Below are 20588 nucleotides of genomic sequence, written 5' to 3' on the forward strand. Positions count from 1 at the left end.
TGTCCATGAGAAACCATTGATAAACTAATAATAGTATTGTAAGCCACACATAAATACGTAAATTTTAAAAATTAAAAAAATTGTGTTCTCTGTGTGTGAAGTCCTTAGATATTTCACCTGTCAGTCCTCAGTGTCATACTTCAAAAGAAGAATGATTCAGAAAAATAGTGCCATCTTTTTCCGTCATTTTTCCCTTCCAGCTAATCATTTTATCTGAGGCCTGAGTCTTCCTCCTACTAATTAATCTTCTGGAGCAGGTGGTAACTATTGATTAGCTCCCCACCCCTTACCTCTTAGGTCATCTGCAGATCTCAGGAGAGATGTTATCTAGCTGTGGTTGGAATCATGTGGAGGACCCAGGGAGGGGCTGGAATCAGAGATGAAAGCTTGGCTAGATGCCAGATTTGTGGGCTAAGATCATCTTGATGTTGTCTCCAGGGGGATTTGTGAGTGGTCAGAACTCCTCTTGTTTGATTAGAGAGCACGAATCTTAATAGTAGAGAGAATAAATGAGATTGGTATCACAAATAAGTTTGAGAACAGTAGGGTGGTCCCGAGCCTATTATAAGCATCCATGGGCGAGCTGGAACTGAGTCTGCACGTATGTGCCAACTACGTGAGCCCCTGGGCTCCCAGCATAGGAAGACAAAGTCTCCTTGGAAAGTGACCAGCTCAGGTCTCCTAGCGTTCTGGAGATAAGACAGGGGAAGTGATGACAAGGGGGGAGAGGCTGAGAAATTACATTCCCAGGATGATCAGAGGGGCCTGGCAGAACAGCTCAGGAATGTTGTTCCTTGCAGGAAAGACGTGGCATTATCTCAGAACCATCTGGTGACTGCGGGAACGAGGCTTTGAGCGGTGGTCACGTAGCCTTGTCTTGCTTTTTTGCAGACGCCCACGGTCGAGCTATTTCCTGACAGAAGTGGGTCAACTGAAAGCCCAGGTTCAGGAAAAAATGGAGCTAGGAGGGAAAAGAAGAGAATCTGGAAAGGTTGCTGATTCTGCTAGCAAGAAAATGTAGAGGCACTACTAGGATCTTCGGGGAGCACCAAAGGTACCCCAGATCTTATTCATGTCATTGGTGTGGGACCTGCAGTTCAGCAACTGAGGGACCTTGATGTAACATAGCATTGAAGATTCCTCAGGGCTCAATCAGTCTTGCAGATGCTTTTGTTCATCAGTGATTCCAGAAAAATCAGATGAGTTATTAACTTTCAAATGTCAAGGTGGTGTCACACAAAATGCAGATTCCTGTTGAAGAATGGAAAATCAGGCAATGCTGGGTCCATGTTTTCACATAGCAACATCAGGCTGATCTTGAGTAATCACTGAACCCACAATTCAGGGCGTAACTCTCCACTCCCTGCCATTCTCCACCATCCACGTCGCTGAAAGTCCCCTTCAGCCTTTGTATTTGTGACTCCTGTTCTAGAAGGCAGAGGAAATAAAGGCTGCAATGAGAACACAGGTTCTGAATGGAGCTTTATCCAAGCACACGTCTGCACCGTGCCGGGCAGCACATAGGCATTTAATAAATATTTATTTGATAACTGACAGTGAATGAATACGGCTTTATCAAAGCAAAGCAGACCTACATTTAAACCCACATTGTGCAATCTGGGGTGAACGGGTGAACTTTTGAAGTCCCTCTGTTTTCCTTGTTTATAAGTTAGGGATAAATATACCCACTTTGTAGAGCAGTCTGAGCAAATGAATGCAGCATACCATGATGTGGTAAGCACTCAAAATATTTGCTGGACAGCTGAAACCCAGGTTGAGTCACAGGGTGGTGATCCTGGACCTCCTTTATTGGCTAAAGTAAAAATTTATTTCACTAAGCCTGCATGGGAATGGCCTTAGGGTAGAGACAGTGGGAAAGGAAGACCCAGCTATTAGTTCTCATGGGAGGTGAGGTCATGCTAGTGTCAAAGGTCTTGACAACTTCACTCCTCTCTCCCAACTCCCTGAAAATGTAGGACTCTGGAGTTATTAAAAAAAAAAATAAAACAGGCTATCTAAGACAGTGATCTGCTCTCCATGGAGAGTCTGTCCTGCTGAATTTTGTTGAGAGAGAAAGAGACGTGTTTTCCATAGACACAGAATGGAGAGTGAGGGTGGGAAGGAAACTGGGGACATTGGGGGTGGAAAATGTACACAGGTGAAGAGATGGGATTTAGAACACTATCTGACTAAAACCCAATCATGAACAATTATGTAATTGTGTTTATCACAGTGATTCATTAAAAAAGAAATGAAAAAATTTTTAAAAAGCATATATGTCTCCAATGGTGTTTCTCTGCCATTTTATGTACATGCAATCTATGTTCTTTTCATGTAACTCAACTGCACATGCTTGCAATTCTTCCTCATAAAGAATTTTCCAGCCTTTGCCGGTGGCCATCCTTCTCAAATTGTTTCACTGGCAACTTGTTCCTCACTTTTGCCATGGATGATGAGGGCAACAGCAAGATTAGCAGCACCAAGGAGGAGAAAGTTGGGTGAATTATAGAAATGGAAGAGATGGTGGTGGGTATGAGCTTTTCAGACAGTCAGGCGCTTGTTAAACTACTAAGATATATTTGAGAGATCAGCTTCATCCACTGTAGAAGGAAGATATTAATACCCACCTAATGGGGTTTGATCACATTACTTAGAACAAATCCATATAGGTGATGCTCAGCAAATGAGTTGTTTCTTGGTCTGAGAGGGAGGATCCTGCTTTGAATGTCTTTCACATTGACTTTACCCCACTTGCCCTCTGAACCTTTCATCGCTGTAGTGGTTCTTGTTGGGATGCCCGTGTGTTGCTACCTGGGGATTGGCATGCTGAGGTTTGGTGCCATAAACTAAACTTTTAGCCTCCTGCATGCAATACAGGAGCTTGACCCCTGAGCCACATTCCTGGTGCTTCCACTCATTTTTTCTCAGCACCTTACTTCTGACCCTGGACCATCACCCTTCCCTAAGATTCCATTTCCTACTGTGCGAGAGTCAGCTTTTGTTTAGATGTGGTGAGGGGCCTAACACCCCCCTCTTTTTTTCTTTTTGGATCACATCAGACGATGCACAGGGGTTACTCCTGGCTCTGTACTCAGAAAGTACCCCTGGCTGTGCTTAGGGGACCATATGGGATGTTGGGAATCGAATCTGGGCCGGCCACGTGCAAGACAAATGCCCTATCCTCTTTGCTATGCTCCAGCCCCCACCTCCTTTTTAGAACAAAGATATTCAGTGCCCTCAAGGGGATGGTGGTGGAGGCAGCTGGTGTCCCTGGCTGAGTTTCTCTTGGACAATTGCCCTCCACAAAAGGAAACTGCCTTAGTCAAAGTTACTCATGACCCCTTTCCAGGGGCTGAGCTAAACAAAAGTGCAAAGTGCAGAGAGGTTCATTTAGGACACCCAAAAAAGCTGTCCAGCACAGTCCTTACCTCCCCTGGCATCTGCCCAGTCTTCTGCTTCATTGTTCAGCATCTCCCTCTGCCCTGTGCTAGGTCCCTCACTCCCTGATCAATCCCTCCAGAGCACATGTTCTAGAGACATCTGTGTCTATGAGCCACTCTTTCTAAATCTGTTTCCAGGGAGTCTCCATCAGTGGTAATTTGGATGATTTAAAACAGCCTCCGGGAGTTCAGAAATGTCTCTCTTGCTCCACTTAGTTAGTATAGATGAGTGAGGAAGATTGAACATACTTTCAAATGAAGTTCTTAACAGCGAATGCAGAGAACCCTTTAGTGCACTGTTGCACTGTCCTCCCATTGTTCATTGAGTTGCTCGAGCAGGCCCAGTAACGCCTCCATTGGGAGACTTGTTGTTACTGTGTTTGGCATATCGAACACGTCACGGGTAGCTTGCCAGGCTCTGCCGTGCAGGCGAGATACTCTCGGTATTTTGCCAGGCTCTCCGAGAGGGGCAGAGGAATCGAACCCGGGGTCAGCCGCATGCAAGGCAAACACCCTACCTGCTGGGCTATCGCTCCAGTCCACCCTTTAGTGGGGACTTTTAATATCACACAGGACAAAGGCAACGAGGATTTGGGTCATTTGGCTGATTCGCCTATCTGGTGCTGGATTTTGGAGCTTGGGGCACCTGCAGTGAGCTCCGTCAGACACATTCCTCCAAGGTCTGCCCGGAAACCGGAAGGCAAGTCCTGTCCCTGCCTACAGACTGGCTTGGAAACACACAAGGTTTCTTCCTCAAAAGGCTGCCAGAGCCATTCTGTCTTTTGGCCCACGGGAGGGAGAGACCTGAGGGAGGTTGGCTCCATTTCAGGAGGGGATTGCAAAACCCACTGGGAGATAGAAAGAACCAGCAAGTTCCCGAAGCACCCCTCCCTGCTGGCAGCTCCATCCTTCACCACTTTTCTGTGCCAGGAGTGAGGAGGGGAGCAGTCTGTTCCTACAGAGGAGACCTCGCTCCTGCAGGCCATGTGGGGGTGATTCCCAGAGGTGGCTCTGGGATGTAGGTTTCCTCCTCACTCCCATACCCCAGAGCACCACTGCAGCTGGCATGTTCACCCAAAGTCCCCTGGAACCCCAGGCACAGAGTGACACAAGTGTTTGGGATCAGAAACAAAGGTGCAGAGCCTGGGAACTAACTATCCCCCGCCCCTTCTGAAAGAGTCTCATAAAAAGGTCATCAAAGTCCAAGGGTTGGGGCTGGAGCAACAGCACAGCAGGTAGGGTGTTTGCCTTGCGTGCGGCCAACTTGGGTTCGATTCCCAGCATTCCATCTGGTCCCCTGAGCACTGCCAGGGGTAATTCCTGAGTTCAGAGCCAGGGGTAACCCCTGTGCATTGCCGGGTGTGACCCAAAAAGAAAAAAAAAGTCCAAGGGGGTCTGAAAGGTGTTAGGGAAAGAAGAGGAGAGGAGAGAAGGTCTCCCTGCAGATCTAGGAACACACATCCCTGAGAGATTCCCAGGCAGCAAAAGGCAGGTATCAAAAGACCTTTCTGACATAGGTTTTCTAATATCTTGGGGCACACATTTTCCTCCATCCTACAGGATGGGAGTAAGAGTCCCAGTCTCGAGGGTGACTGTGAAGCCAGAGAGGCTGCTTGTCTAAGGCAGGAAATGCTGGTCCTGCTCTCAGCATGCACATCTTGGGTACCTGCAATCTTTCTCTTCCTTCTCCAACAAAGCTGGTTGAGAAAGGCAGGCTGGGCAGGTCTGGGCTCTGGGTGCTTGTAGATCAAAGTGTCCATCACTGGGTGTCCCTGGACCACAGGGAAAAACCAGTGCCTGCAGCAGCTATTGCATCCTGGTGGGATCATCCCCTACTCTGAGAGTCTGAATTTCCATCATCCAATCTGTAGAAAACTATTGTCTTTGCTTTAAATATTCCCTTTGAAATTCCATGAATCCTTCCTGGACCCTGTGGGTATCCCATTTAAGCCAGCAGAAGTAAGTGGCAGAGATTTTTTCCAAGTTTTTCAGAGTTGTAATTATTGATATCACTTTGACCATACCCTTTGAGTTACTGACTACCTACTACATACTCTCTCATTTAATCCTCCAGCTCATTAGTGAGGAAATGCCATCTTACAAAATGGATGAGGGCTGGAGCGATAGCATAGTGGTAGGGCGTTTGCCTTGCATGCAGCCAACATAGCCGACCTGAGTTCGATTCCTCCGCCCCTCTTGGAGAGCCCGGCAAGCTACCGAGAGTATCTCGCCCGCACGGCAGAGCCTGGCAAGCTACCCATGACATATTCATATTCGGTATGCCAAACACAGTAACAAGTGTCACAACAAAGACGTTACTGGGCCCGCTCGAGCAAATCGATGAACAACGGGAGGACCGTGACCGTGACGGTGATGGGTGAGGGCTGCTGGAAGAGAAGGAAAATTGGGTCACAACCATGGGGGGCAAATGAAGCTTGTTCATGTACAAGTAGGACTCCTGCTGAGGACTCTTCTCACTGGTTCACACTGCCTGCGACTTGAAGATTCTCCAATAGTGAGTGGAGGCAAGAGCTAGCCGCAGTCTATGTCAGGTTCTTTTGAGAGATCTCCTTGACAAAGGGTTTGTGTTTTGCTATGAAACACCTTTAATATCCTTCTTCACTTCTCTGAGCCAAGAGCTGCCTAAGCCAATTAAAACAAACTTCTACTTTCCCCCTTCCTAGTCCCCTGGGCCTGGGAACTCTTTAATTAAAACTTTTAGCCCAGGTATGGGGCCGTGAGGGGTAGGATCTTTTCCCCAGAGGGTGTTCTCTAAATGACTGGGGGAAACATGCATTGTTTTGTCAGAAGCATGTTTGTGTGCATATTTCTCAGAAGCTTCCTTGGGAATGTCCTTAGTCAGAACTTCCTACTGACACATTCCATTTCTAGGAGAAAGCAGAAATCATTCTAAGTTTCTCTTGCTCTAGGGAGCATCCTAAAACTTGGGGTCCTTGCTACCTACCTCTGTCTCTCTTTTTCCTCCTTTCTTCCTCCCCTCCTTCCCACATTCCCTCTTCACTTCCTCCTTTTCTTTCCCCTTTCTTCCTTACCATCCTTTCTCCCGTCTTCCTTCTCTTCCTCCAATCCTCCTCCCTCCTTCCCTCCTTTCCTTCTTCTCTCCTACTCTCCCATTTCTTCCTTCCTCTCTTCTATTCCTTCAAGTCTCTTCCTTTATCTTCCCCCTCTTTACCCAATTTGGTTATTGTTATAAACAAACTTAGTTCCAAGAGTTGACAAGACTGCTCTCTTACCACGTTCCCTTGATCAACTGACTTAACTTCTCTGGGTCTGTTTTTCTTTCTAACGTATATAAAGGGACTTCTATAATTTAAAAAAATGAATTTGTAAAGGTAAAGGTAAAGGCCCTCCCGTTGATCGTCGATTTGCTCGAGCGGGCCCAGTAACGTCTCCATTGGAAACTTTGTTGTTACTCTGTTTGGCATATCGAGTACATCCCGGGTAGCTTGCCAGGTTCTGCCGTGCAGGCGAGATACTTTCAGTAGCTTGCCGGGCTCTCCGAGAGGGGCAGAGGAATTGAACTCTGGTCAGCCATGTTTGCTGCGTGCAAGGCAAACGCCCTACCGCTGTGCTATCGCTCCAGCCCACGTTCCCTTGATCAACTGACTTAACTTCTCTGGGTCTGTTTTTCTTTCTAACGTATATAAAGGGATTTCTATAATTTAAAAAAATGAACTTGTAGCCTTTTTTTAGTCTTGAAATAAACTTGAACACTAACATCCAGCGTCTGAAAGTTTGGGTTGCCTTCTCTGCGTTGGCCTGGGAAACAAGCTTGATAGTATTGAGCTCGTCTGGTAAAGTCTTTGGTGTAATCACTCTCCTGATCTCATTTACTATGTGCCTTAAACTCTATGGATGAATGCACTCAATTAATTCATATAACATCTCTGAAACAAGACATTTTCTTTTTTTAGTTTCTCTGCTTATTTTTCTGGTTTGTCAAGAGATTTTGCTTTCTTGCTTTATCTTTAATATAATTCTACTACTGCCGAGCCTTCATTTGTTCAAAACCAGACTGAAGGTAATCTCTTGTCTTCATGCAATAAGGTAAAGGCCCTCCCGTTGATCGTCGATTTGCTCGAGCGGGCCCAGTAACGTCTCCATTGGAGACTTTGTTGTTACTGTGTTTGGCATATCGAATACTCTCGGTAGCTTGCCGGGCTCTCCAAGAGGGGCGGAGGAATCGAACTCGGGTTGGTCATGTTGGCCTCTTGTAAGGCGAACACCCTACCGCTGTGCTATCGCTCCAGCCCTTCATGCAATAACTTCTTTAAAAGTATATCATGTAAAATTTTATTAAGAAGATATCAGTAAGAAGATGGGGATAAATCTCTGTATATTTAAAGAGCATTTTAGAAATACATAAGTGCCTACAAAAGACAAAAAGTTGAATCTCTGAAGTTGGGTGAAATATTGATGCATCTTTAAAGCCTCCAAAAATTGGGCCAATCCTGAGAATCACATCCATGTCTCATGAGTATTGGGATCCTCATTTGGACAGATATACCACAAAATGGGTTAGACTAAGGTGGCTATTAACTATGCAACCATCTTTCTTCAACAAACTAAGCTGTCAAATTGTTTTCAAATCAGAATGTGCTCCTTTGTCAGTTTCATGGTCAGGCTACTCTAGTAACTCTCTCAAACAAACGTGAATTCCTAGTCTTGGCAATATTCATACTTTGATGTTTAGAAATATTCTATCAAGTTTTGTACAAGTGAATAGCATTGTAAGTTCATCATTTCTGAAATTCAAACAGCTATCTGAGAATTTGATACTTTATCTATCTCCAGTCTTCTGAACACTTTAAACTAGGCCAAGATTATTAAAGAAAAAAATATACATCTTCCTCATTCTGCCAGTTATTTCACTAACCTGTGAGTACGTGTTTATTTGTATTGGAAATTTCCTGCTTGATTCTTATTGATTATCAGTTCTGGGTCCTACAACATGCTAGACAAATTATACCATGCACTAAAATACTGAAATTTGGCATTGATAGGTAAATCTCTGATGAAATGTTCTTCCCCTTTCACATTCTAAGCCTCTTCTTCTTTTCACCACCCCGCCCCCTCCGCCCCCAAGTCATTCAGTGAGATCCTAACTACCATTTTGCAGTTCTCCTGGAAGTCAGCCTTCTGGTGTTGCTTCAAGGTTTATAACTCTCTCTGTGCCTCTGTGTAATAGCTATAGCATTTGTATAAATGGGCTGATAGCTTATTCATGAAACCTTACAAAAGAACGCAGGACTAATCCTACCCACATGACAACTTCCAGGAAGGTCCACAGCACCACATTTCAATTCAAAGCCCATTTGTATCCTCCTCATTCTGGGAGTCTGATTCACCATTGCCTGCTTATTAGCTGTCAGTGAGTTTTCACAGTACACAGAAAACAGGTCAAAAGCCTATAGTGAAAGGTGGAGCTGATTGGCCTTTCTATTTTTTCCTTCCAACTCATTCTGAGGTAATTCCACTTTCTCTTGCATTCTGTACCAACTGAAGACATGGATGCTAAAGAAGTCCTTAATGTGTTAGATTGATTAGCATTTTATTTCTCCTCAACTCCTCTTGATGAGGGGCTGTGCTAGATTTAATATATCGCTTGGTAAATCAGGATTCTAAATTTTTAAGTAACCTGCCCAAATCCTGGGTCAGTGTGATACCCAATGCCCTCTACAGCTGCATCTGGAGCAGTAAACTGCAGGCCATCCCAGTTCAATAGGATGCTGGATAACAATATTGTTGTTCACTGCTTCAAATCCAGGTGCTGAGTTTGCCACACTCTATCCATATGGCCAACAATTACTTTTCCTAGTTGACCAGCAACTTGAAGAAGCTCTGCCATCACTTCATATGCATATGAGCACAATGCTGTTAGCCATATTGCAGAGAGACCACTTATATTCTTTTCTCCAAATACCATCCTTTTAGAGAAAAGACCATGTCTATGGCAGTATCATGCTCTGCATACTCCATTCCCCTCCTGTTTTTTGTCCCTGAACTGAGTCTCTTTCTTTCTTTTCATATATATGTATATATGAAGAACTTCAGTAGGAAGCTTTCTGGTCCTTAATATTACAATCTGTCCCAGGGATTTTGCATATGCTTCTCTTGCTCTCTGTAACATCAGTCTTCTTTAATTTTAAGCTTTCTTTTCCCTCTTCACCTCTGTTTTGATATTGGAGACTATCTGGAGATATTGCTCTAATACCCCAGCTAGAAGCAATCTTGCTCTTCTGAATTTGTTCTCAGACTGCTCATGCAAACCAGTCAACATCATGCAGCACTAAGAGAATAAAAAAGAACAAATTGTCATGGCTGTGAATTTTACAGCCATTAGGGCCTACTTGAGAATTTTTAATTTCCAAATAGTGCTCAGGTGGGTCATGAGTCACTCTTTATGATTCTCAACCAACCTCACTGATAATTCAATTCAAGAGTCCAAGGGTGTGTTTCTCAGACTCTCAGACACTAGGGTTTACTTGGGTCACCCTGGTGGTGCTCGGAGACCTCAAGGTCTTATGTCCACTAGTGCTCATAGAGTCTTGTGGTGCAGTGGATAGAACTGGGTCAGCCATATGCAAGCTGAGTCCTCCTAATTTCTGTACTATCTCTCTGGTCTCGAGATTTTTGTTCTTGAGTTAAGAAAGAGGATAGGAGAGAAAATTGGGTCTCACTTAAAGGACAGAGTAACTCCTATGAAAAACAAAACCCTATGTCCTGGAAATTTGCCCTGCCCTAAACTAGTTTTTCTAATAGAAAGGCTGACCTGCAACCCAGGTCACTCTTTAAGGCAATGGGAAACATTCTCTTTACCTACAGGGTCTCTGTTGGCCTTAGTTCCATAAGCCTAAGGAATAAATAAATATATATATGTATATATATATGTGTGTGTGTGTGTGTGTGTGTGTGTGTGTGTGTGTGTGTGTGTGAAAAATCTGCCTGCCTGAATCCCTTAGGGATGAGGGGTTTCTCTATTGTTCACCCCACTGATTCCTTTTTAACATCCTAGAACTTTCTCTCCTGGTACTTATTAAAGCTTGTGAATATATGTTCCTTGTGTCATTATTTAATCAATAATTATTATCCCCCTTATTTCTTTCCTCACCTCAGTGTATAGTGAGGAGACAACACAGTAACAAAGAACTAGAGACCCCTACCTTCCCACTGCGAATCATCACCCAAGTCTTCAAAACAGCCAGCTTTCTCTGGGCTTGGATCTTTTATTTGTTTATTTATTTTTGCTTTTTTGGGTCACACCCAGCGATGCTCAGGGGTTATTCCTGGCTATGCACTCAGGAATTCCTCCTGGTGGTGCCTGGGGGACCATATGGGATGCCGGGGATCGAACCCAGGTCGGCCGCGTGCAAGGCAAACACCCTACCCGCTGTGCTATCACCCCAGCCCCTGGGCTTGGATCTTTTAAGGTAAAAGCCATCCAATGGCATTTTGTCGGCTGTTTTAGGGGCCTTCTCAGTAAATAATGCATCTGTGAAAGCAGGTGACTCCAGTCCAGTGACCCTTTCTCCCTAGGCCCCGGCCACAAGACACACATGCATGCCTACACACCCACTTCCTGCAGAATGGTTTGCAGGAAAAGAAAGTGGAAGTGCTTGGGTCAGGCTGCCTTTGAGTCCCAGCTCTCCTCTTCTAGCTTTGCAACACTTGTCATGGGCTGTAAATTCTCTCTTCCTCTTTATCTCCATCTGTAAAATGCCTCAGTCACAGAACTGCTGAGGACCTAGAAAGAGATTATCAATCTGAAACACACACTCAACAGAATGGATTGTTGTGTAAAAATACCTCCTTCCTGAGACTGAAGAGATGATACAGGGTTGAAGGTGTATGCCATGAATGCAGCTGACCCTAGTTCAATCCCTGATACTGCATGGTCTTCCTAGAGTGACAAGGTACAGCCCTAGAATCCCCCAAGCATCACGGGGGCAGCCGTGGTAGCACAGGGCCCAAATAGGCACTAAGTCCTCAAACCCTTGCAATAAAATACTGATCCCGTGGGTTAATCACAGAGAAATCTCCCCAGACCTCCTGAGCACACTTTTAAGGGTCGCTCCATTTCCCCCACAGCCACCCACTGCCCAACACACAAATAATATTCTTCTTCCTTCCCAGAGTCTCCTCTGCATCTGGTAAAATAGCTGTTCATTTCTTAATCACATTAATCACATAACAGGATTAAAACAAAATGTCATGGTACATGGTTCTAATTCTGTCCCCCCATATTAGCCCATTTTAAATGCATACAGGTGTATAAAGCAAGGAGTAGTTTTATCAGCCACGTTGACCCAGGAGGAAATGGAGGTTCAGAGAGATTAAGTAACTTGCCTTATGTCTCATAGCTAATCATCTTCAGTCCGAGAGTGAAACCCAAACAGTGGATTTATGCTCTTAAACTACTACTCAATACCGTGTCTTGACTACAGAATTAGGAGTCCTAGAGAAAACATTGGTATTGCACAGCAAATTCTCAGTTCTTTGCCAAATGACCTTGGCGAACTCTGTTCTTCCTTCTCAGAAATGGAGAGGAGACCCCAGCTTCCGGGTTGAGAGTTGAGGGAGGACACGAATGTGGAATCCCTGAGCACACTGGGCATTGGGAAAACGGGGGCTCTTCTGCTTCATGATGCTCAGGTGGGAGATTTCTTGTGCTTGCTTGGAAGTGTTCTCACCCATCTTCTGGATTGTGCAAAGAGCACTTTGGCCCTTGACCAATTTTTGAGCTTCTCAAAACAAGAATTGTTGACATACAGCCCACATGGCTGGAAACTCCCAGAAGGAAAACTGCACAGGCTGGGCCCTAGCACAGATTTCCCCCAAATTCTACAGAGTTTCCACACAGCCTCGGTTGTGAGAGGGCAAAGGCCACACTTCCGGAGAGGCAAGGGCTGCTGGGGCAGGAAGCTCTGCTCCTGGGAGTGGAGGGTGTCCCCTTGAACAGGTTCACCAATGTAAGTGCCTGCCCTTCAGACTGCCCCCCCGATTGTTTCTCCAGGACCAGCACCCCACAGTTTAATGCTGGGTTTGTGGCTTTGATTGTCCTAGCCCTTTTGTTCTCTGAAGGAGAAAGTGTGGCTTGGACGTCCTTAGACAGTCTGAGTGAACTGCCTTGTAAAGAAGCCATATCCACACTGACGTTTAGATATTCATGGCTGAAAAGGGGAAATCCTGGCTCCTCTCTTTCCCTGCCGCTTCTGACAGAGCCTCATCATAGGAAGACCCAAGGACATGTGAGTTGTTATGTTGCTACATCACTAGACCCTGACCCAAATCCATTGGCTAAATAAAGACACTAGAGCTGGAACCAAGAGCTCAGAGAATCATCAACCCAGGGCTCCACATAGGAAGTGTCTCTCCCTGGCCTGTCTGAGCCTCAGTTTCTTGCTCTGTACCTGAAGGGACCAGAAGCTGAGCCTTGCTGAGTCCATGTGGAGAGCTGGTAAGAGAATTTACCCTGAGAACACGATGGTTAAATGAGAGCAATATAAATTCATTAAAGAACAAGTGTACGAAAGCTGTAATAGAATTGTTTTAGGCATGCAATGTTGCAACACACCAATCCCACCACCAGTGTCCCCTGCCACCCTCCAGACTGACCCCCTGGCAGGTATATAACAAATTTGTTTCATATTGCTCTCCACCAAAAATAAAATAAGTGACAAATAGAATCATCAGAAGATAAATGAACAAAAGTCAATTTGTAGTAATTAATTGCTCTGTGACTTAAAACTATGTAAATAAGGAAATTCAAATAATTTAATAGAGGAGACTACCTAGTCTCATTACTTAACTAAATTTTCATTGCTGACATCCAAAACATATTGCATTAAAATAAAAAAGAAAGAAAGAAAGAGTGTACTGCTCAGAACAACAAAGCCAGGACAGATGCCCCCAAGACTGTGAACTTGTATGTCTTGGGACCACTTAGAAGTTTCTGCTTTCTAGAGATGAGCCAAGTCTGGGACCTGGGTGAACGGGGACACACGCAGTCTGTTTCAGGAAGAGAGTGAGCTGTGCTTTTATTGCTCTGAGCCAGTCCTGAGAAGGGAGTGATGTGTACGTCCAGTGGTTTAGGCTGATCCCCAGAAGAGAGTGGCAGAGCCAGTTCTAGGAACTGAGTGGCAGAACTCAGTGACAGAGGGGTCTACAGAGAATTCTGGGCACAGCTGATGCGTCAGCAGTGGCTGGCTGTCTCCCTGGCATTTTCAATACTGGGTTTAAGCCAGGCCCGTCCTCCTCCAAAGTGTGTCCAGCTTCTCGTTTCTCTGGGGGGCTCTGTACCCTGAAAGGCTGCCCCCAGCCCCAGAAAGTCCCAAGGGAGAAGAAACAAATCCAGATTATTATCCTCATGACTTTTTCTCCAATTTCCCACCTTGAGCTCGACAGTGGACAACGGGGGTGGCATCTCTCTGCCTTGGGGTTGCCTGTACCCTTGCAGATGTCCTGTGCCATCCCAGTCAGGATCAGGGTGGCCCAGCCCCTGCAAGGCCCTGAGCCAGGCATGCATGGCCGAGCTCGGAGCCCCGTTTCCATGGTGGCCCCAGAGGAAGGGTGGATGGTGCTGGTATCGGATCAGGGGCAAAGATAGCCCAGCATGAGGGTGGCGACAGCCCAGGCTGGTGGAACTGGCGGCAGTTTAGCCAGGAAACAGATTCCAAATTCTGTTTCCGATTGACTGAGGAGCTTGTGACCCCCAGGGGCTCAACTTCCTTGCCAGGCAGAGTTCTGGTCGCCTTCCTCAAGGGGCCCAAGGAAGTCGGGGGGGTCACAGTGACCCCTGCACATCAGGCAGAGACTCAATGGCCGGCTGTCAATTGACGCTTTTCCTCTTCTCCTTTGCTGTGGAGGTAAACAATGGATCAGAGGCCCAGGAAGAGGAGAAAATGAGAAGGGAAAACCCTCAAGCTGGGTGCAACGTGTCTCTGGATCCCAACGCTGACCCCGGCAGGGAAGGACAGCGGTTCTGTCCCCTTGGATGAATGCAAACTAGAGACTGAGGAGCTTCAGGAAAGTGGAGTGCAGTGAGTATCTCCTGCACTCACCCCAGCCCAGGGCTTGTTTGTCTTCCCTGAGCTGGGCAGCCTGCGCTGGGACCGTGTCCTTCCTTTCGACACATCTGTGAGGTTTTTCTCACAGCTGAAAACTCTTCTCGGCAAGCCTTCCACTTCCTCTCTGGTTTGGCCTTCGCGTCACTCGGTGCTTTTGAAACCAAGTGAGCTCCTGTAGTTGGTCCTCACCCTGAGCCACAGAAGGGGGAAATGGACGGCAGGGGCAGGAACTTAAGGCCTTCAGTAATCCAGAAGCTTCTACAGAAGACCTCCAGGTTATCGGCCCGGGGGAGGGGTAGGTTGGGTAATTCTGACTGTGGAGACACCTTCTCAGGTAGCTCTTGGGGGACTCCCTCCCCTCCCTGGCTCACCCATGGTCATCCACATCATAGACTATGGGGCTTTCTACAGCGCAGTCCCCCAGCCTGTCACTCCCTCTCACCTAGCTTTGTCACTGCCCAACTTCTCCGCAGGGTTCATCGCAGCTCTGGGCTGTCTACCACTCTGGTCTCAAAGTGTCCAATTCTGTCCTTGATAAATGAGACCATCCTACACATCCTTCTAGGCCAGGGCCACCATAAGGGACAACTCCAACGTCAACAGGGAGTCTAGAAAAGCCACCACCGTCACATGCCTTTGGATGAAAGAGACCTTAAAATTAGGGTGGGGTTGGTGAACCAGCCTTGTTCAGATGTGACGGGGCTGTAGCTCCCTGCTTCTCTCAGCCTTAATTCTGTTCCCTTCTACATGCGGGGTCAACGAACTGAGAATCCGTTCCAGAAGTTGGACCAGTGCTCATTTAGGAAGCAAAACTGACCCTGGCTTCTAAGGATGACATTTCTACTCTTTAAAAATATCCAGAAGGAGAGGCTGGAGCAATAGAAGGGCATTTGCCTTGCACACAGCTGGCCCAGGTTTGATTCCTGGCATCCCATATGGTCCCCGAGCACCACCAGGTGTAAGTCCTGAGTGCAGAGCCAGGAGTTACCCCTGAACTTTGCCAGGTGTGACCAATACACACACACACACACACACACACACACACACACACACACATACACACACACACATATCTCTCTCCAGAAGGAGTTAGAGATAAAGTAAGATCAGGTCTTGGTCTCCTTGGTCCCCAAAGAGTGCCATCACCTGGGGCTTCTCCCTTTGGGAGATGGTAAAGGTATCTTCTGGAATTGTACAGTGCTGGGAAAGAAGCATAGCTTATGCTTGCTAGTAAAACTCAGCCTTTCTAGCCACGTAGATATCTGGGTCGATGGTTTGTTTCTTTAGAAATGAGGGAATCAGGTCAGGTTCTGGCTAAGTCTCTTCTGTGTGCTAACATATTTTGAGCTGGTGCTGAAGGTACTTAAACATGCTTTGAGTCTCTTTTCTCAGATTGCAGAATAATATATTTCTATAATGGAGATTCTGAATCACATGAGAAGTGTAAAACAAAAGCTAATCAAAGGTTATTCCACAGAAAAGCCTAATATCAATGGATTGGTGTTACTTTCCCCTGTGTTGTGCATTTGTGTATTTATCAGCTTGCATATACTTACTCATGGGTTTTATTTTATTCTTACTTATATCTATTGTTGTCAACACTTGGAGTTTAGAATGCTGAACAAACATGAAAGTATTACCTTCTACTTTTCTCCCTGCTTGGATGCCAAAGGATTATTTGTGACTTTTATTTTATTTTTTTTTAATATTTTTGTAGTTGATGAGGAATACGATCGACTGGTTCAACATCTCCATGATTGTGCAAGGATGCCAAAAGAGAGATAGCCACAAAAAAACGCTTGTCTTCGAAAACTCTTGAGCTTATTTGCCAACATGGCTTGGTGCACGCCTCAGGCAACTGCAAGCGACCATCGGAGCTCGCAAAGCAGTGCAGAGAAGCGATCAAGGAAGACCTCAAAGAGAGAAGAGCAGCAGTGATGGTAGATGTGGCAGAAGCTGGGAGAAGCATTCACAATGTCTGCCTGTCCTTCGCCAACTACAAGACCAAGATGACTGCCCTCCGTCCACCTGCCCATATACCAAATTCCACAGGATGGATATGTCGTTCCCAACGTTCTCCCTTCCGAAATTCGACACGCCATTTCGTCGGTAAAGAAGTGAACAGCACCTGGCCCAGACAAGGTCAGACCTGAACACCTGAAGAACCTGCCGTCAGTACTCATCAATACACTGGCTCGGCTCTTCACGCGCTATCTGTCTGAATGCAAGGTTCCATCCCAGTGGAAAACCAGCAGGACTGTACTACTGTACAAGAAGGGAGATATCCATGACATTGGCAACTATCGCCCGATCTGCCTATTGTCTGTCACCTACAAGTTGTTCACTCAAGTCATCCTGAATAGGATTGGCAGAACACTCGATGAAGGACAAACATGCAAGCAAGCCATGTTCTGCAAAGGATTCAGCACGATTGACCATATGCACATGATAACCAAGCTCATTGAGGTTTCTTGGGAGTTCAAGATGCCACTCTGTCTAATATTCATTGATTTAAAGAAGTCCTTTGATTCTGTTGAGACGAAAGCGGTCATCAAAGCCCTAGCCAAACAGGGCGTTCAAACTCAATACATCAGGATCCTCCATGAGCTGTATTGCGGATTCACTACCATGAACTCACCATTCTACAGGGAGGTAATCATTGACTTCAAGAGAGGGGTTACCATTTCACCAAAAATCTTCAGTGCCACCCTCAAGAACATCATGCGACGACTGGAATGGGAAGAAATGGGAGTGAAGATAGATGGTCGGCAACTACACCACCTCCGCTGTGCTGATGACATCGTTCTAATACACCAAACCTTAGCCAAGCAGCACAAATGCTGGCCGACTTCGACCGTGAGTATGGAAAGATTGGACTACAGCTGAATCTCACGAAGAAGATAATGTTCATGAGAAACAGCCTCATTCCTGATGTTGCATTCATTCTCAACGGAATGACCATCTCCAAATGCAACAGTTATGTGTACTAGGTCAAGAAGTCAACATGACAAGTGACCTGGCACCTGAGTTGTGCAGGAGGAAGAGAGTGGCTTGGAACGCCTTCAAGAGAGTCAAGGAAATAGCTAAGAGGATGAAGAACCTCCGGCTCCAGGCACATCTCTTTGATTCCACTGTTCTTCCTGCATTAACATATGCCTCAGAGACCTGGGCCCTAAGAAAACAGGATGAGAATGCTATTCAGGTCTCCCAAGGAGGAATTGAAAGAGCTATGCTTGGAGTATCACGTTTCACTCAAATGAGAAAAAGAATCTGGAGTTCCGACCTCCATCGACGATCAAGAATCAGGGATGCTGTCTCATTTGCCAAGGCGTCAAAAATCAGATGGGCTGGACACATAATGAGATTTGGAGACGACTGCTGGACTAGAGCCGTCACTGACTGGATTCCACGGGACATCAAAAGACTGCATGACCGCCCACCTACAAGATGGTTAGACTTCTTCGTCAAGACCCTGAATGATCGGTTTGAGGCTCTTCGTGTTCCTAGAATGAGCAAATGCCGTTGGGCTACACTAGCACGTGACAGGGACGAATGGAGACATTACTGGCACCCGCTTGAGCAAATCGATGAGTAGTGGGATACCAAGTGATCAAGTGATTTTTGTAATTGAGACAACATGGTCAAACAGTGTTACTATTTAGGTGTGCAAAGTTACTGCAGCTCCAACTCCCCTTCTCCCCAAAAGAGCCAGAGGCTCTTCATTATAGTCCTTATGTCATTTCTAGTCCACCCCAAAACCTCTCCCCCCCACCACCTGGGAAACTCAGCTTTAATGTCAGAGATCAAGGATTTCTTATCATGGAATAGTTTTTATTCTCCAGTTTTGTTTTTTTTTACACACTTCATTAGAAAGAGATCATCCAGTGTTCTTTTCCCTCTGACTAACCTCACTTAACATTACCCCCTCTATCTCCATCCACACTGTAGCAAAAGTCAAGAATCTTATCTTGTATTATTAGTATTCTGACTTGCATCTATACAAAAATTCTTCATTCATCTGTCATTGAACCTTTGGGTTGTTTCATATTCTGGTTGTTATACTTAGTGCTACAGTGAACATAGGTGTACATTATCATTTTGAATTAATGACTTTTGTGTTCTTGGGGTACATGCCAAGGAGTGAAATTTCTGGGTCATTTAGGAATTCTATTTTAAATAGTTTGAGAAGTCTCTATACTGTTTTCCACAAGAGACTGAAGAAAATGATAATCCCACCCACAGTTAATGAAGGGTCATTTTTACTGCATGCTGATGCAGTAAAAACAATCACTAATGCTGATTGTTTCTGGTCTTTCTGATATGTCATTATTAGCTTTTAATAAATATAAGCTTGATCATGCGATTAAATATTATTCAAAATTTTGTTTTAGGGGCCAAAGTGATAGTACATCAGGTACTGTGTGGGTTTCATTCCCAGCACTCTATATGTTCCTTTGGAGCACCATCAGGAGTGATTCCTGAGTGTAGAGCAAGAGTAAGCCCTGAGCACTACAGGATGTGACCCGAAAAACAAAACAAAACAAAACTTATTTTAATGACATTCTCAAGTCCTATCATTTAATTGCTCCATTTTTTTTATATTGAAACTGTTTTAGGCAGCTTAACATAGCACCTTGCTATGTTAAATAAGTAATACTGTAGTGGAACTATTATTTATCAACCTGTCTGGGTAGTTAAATCCTTTCCTTAGTTGCACTTTCACGGTCATGGTCCTCCCGTTGTTCATTGATTTGCTCAAGCGGGCCCAGGAACGTGTCCATTGTGACACTTGTTACTGTGTTTGGCATATCGAATACGTCACGGGTAGCTTGCCAGGCTTTGCCGTGAAAAACTGAACTCAAATATTAGAATTAGTTTTAGGTTTTTGAGATCTAGTACTCAAGCTCCTTTGTGAAGAACTGATTTGATCTGGCATTTCTGGCAAAATTGAGTATACAGGACTATGAATAATTTCATTGAATCTCAGTATTGAGTTTGATCTTTTCAAAGAATTTTGTCAATTTAATAATGGTAATGAGGATAAGGATATATCCTTTCATTACTTTCATTTGATTTCACTCATACATTGCAAAGTTTATACGTCTACATAATAATTGGCCATTTTGTTATCTTTTAGTATGATTTCTCTCCATGAACTTCACCCATCTCCTGAATATTATCTTTTCTTTTAATTATTTACTTTTGAGAACCCTTTATTGATTTTGAAGTTCACAACCAACCTTTATTGATCTTTGGGAAGCCTTTGATTTATGGGGCAAATATTTCTTATGTTCATTATTTTCTTTACTTTTTGTAAAAAAGGAAATAGTCAAACGTTTATAAGTCCCTGTTCTTATGCTTAGAAAAACCTATCTCTATCTGAGATAAGGCTAGTTCTCTATAATTTCTTTTTGCTTGTTTGCTGTTTTTGCTTGACACCAGAGGTGTTCAGAACTTACTCCTGGCTCTGTGCTCAGGGATTACTCCCAGAAGGGCTCAGGAGACCATATGGGATGCTAGGAATAGAATCTAGGTCGCCATGTGCAAGGCAAGAGCCCAAGCTTGTACTAACACTCCAACCCAGTCTTCTATATTTTCTTATCAGGTTCTACTTTAACTATAGACTTTAACCTAATGCTAATTCATATCTAATATTAAAGGTAAATATATTTTTTCTAATAAGAAATAACTCCAATAACAAATCAACTTAGTCTTCTTTTGGAAAATGATTTGATATAAAGACATTTTTGTTTCTAGACAGCTTTGTTGCATATGTTTATTTTCTCATCTTAAAGCACAATCTCTTTTCTTCATTATTAGGGTAAGAGTTTTTGTGTTTTTCTTTTCTTTTCTTTTTTTGGTGAGCAGGCACTGTGTCTCTCAAGTAATGTTCAGGAGACCCTTGAGGATCTTCCAGCAATTCTTTGTCAACCATTGCATTGCATTGTGATTTAATGCAATCACCAGAGGATACAAACATGCTAGGCCCTCTAGTACTGTAGATCACCCAGGCAAATCTGGAGGTACTCCAGAGGCTTCCTGTGATGCTTGTGGGTCAGGG

This window comes from Sorex fumeus, unplaced genomic scaffold, assembly GCF_029834395.1.
Source record: "Sorex fumeus unplaced genomic scaffold, SorFum_2.1 ptg000045l, whole genome shotgun sequence".
Lineage (NCBI taxonomy): Eukaryota > Metazoa > Chordata > Mammalia > Eulipotyphla > Soricidae > Sorex > Sorex fumeus.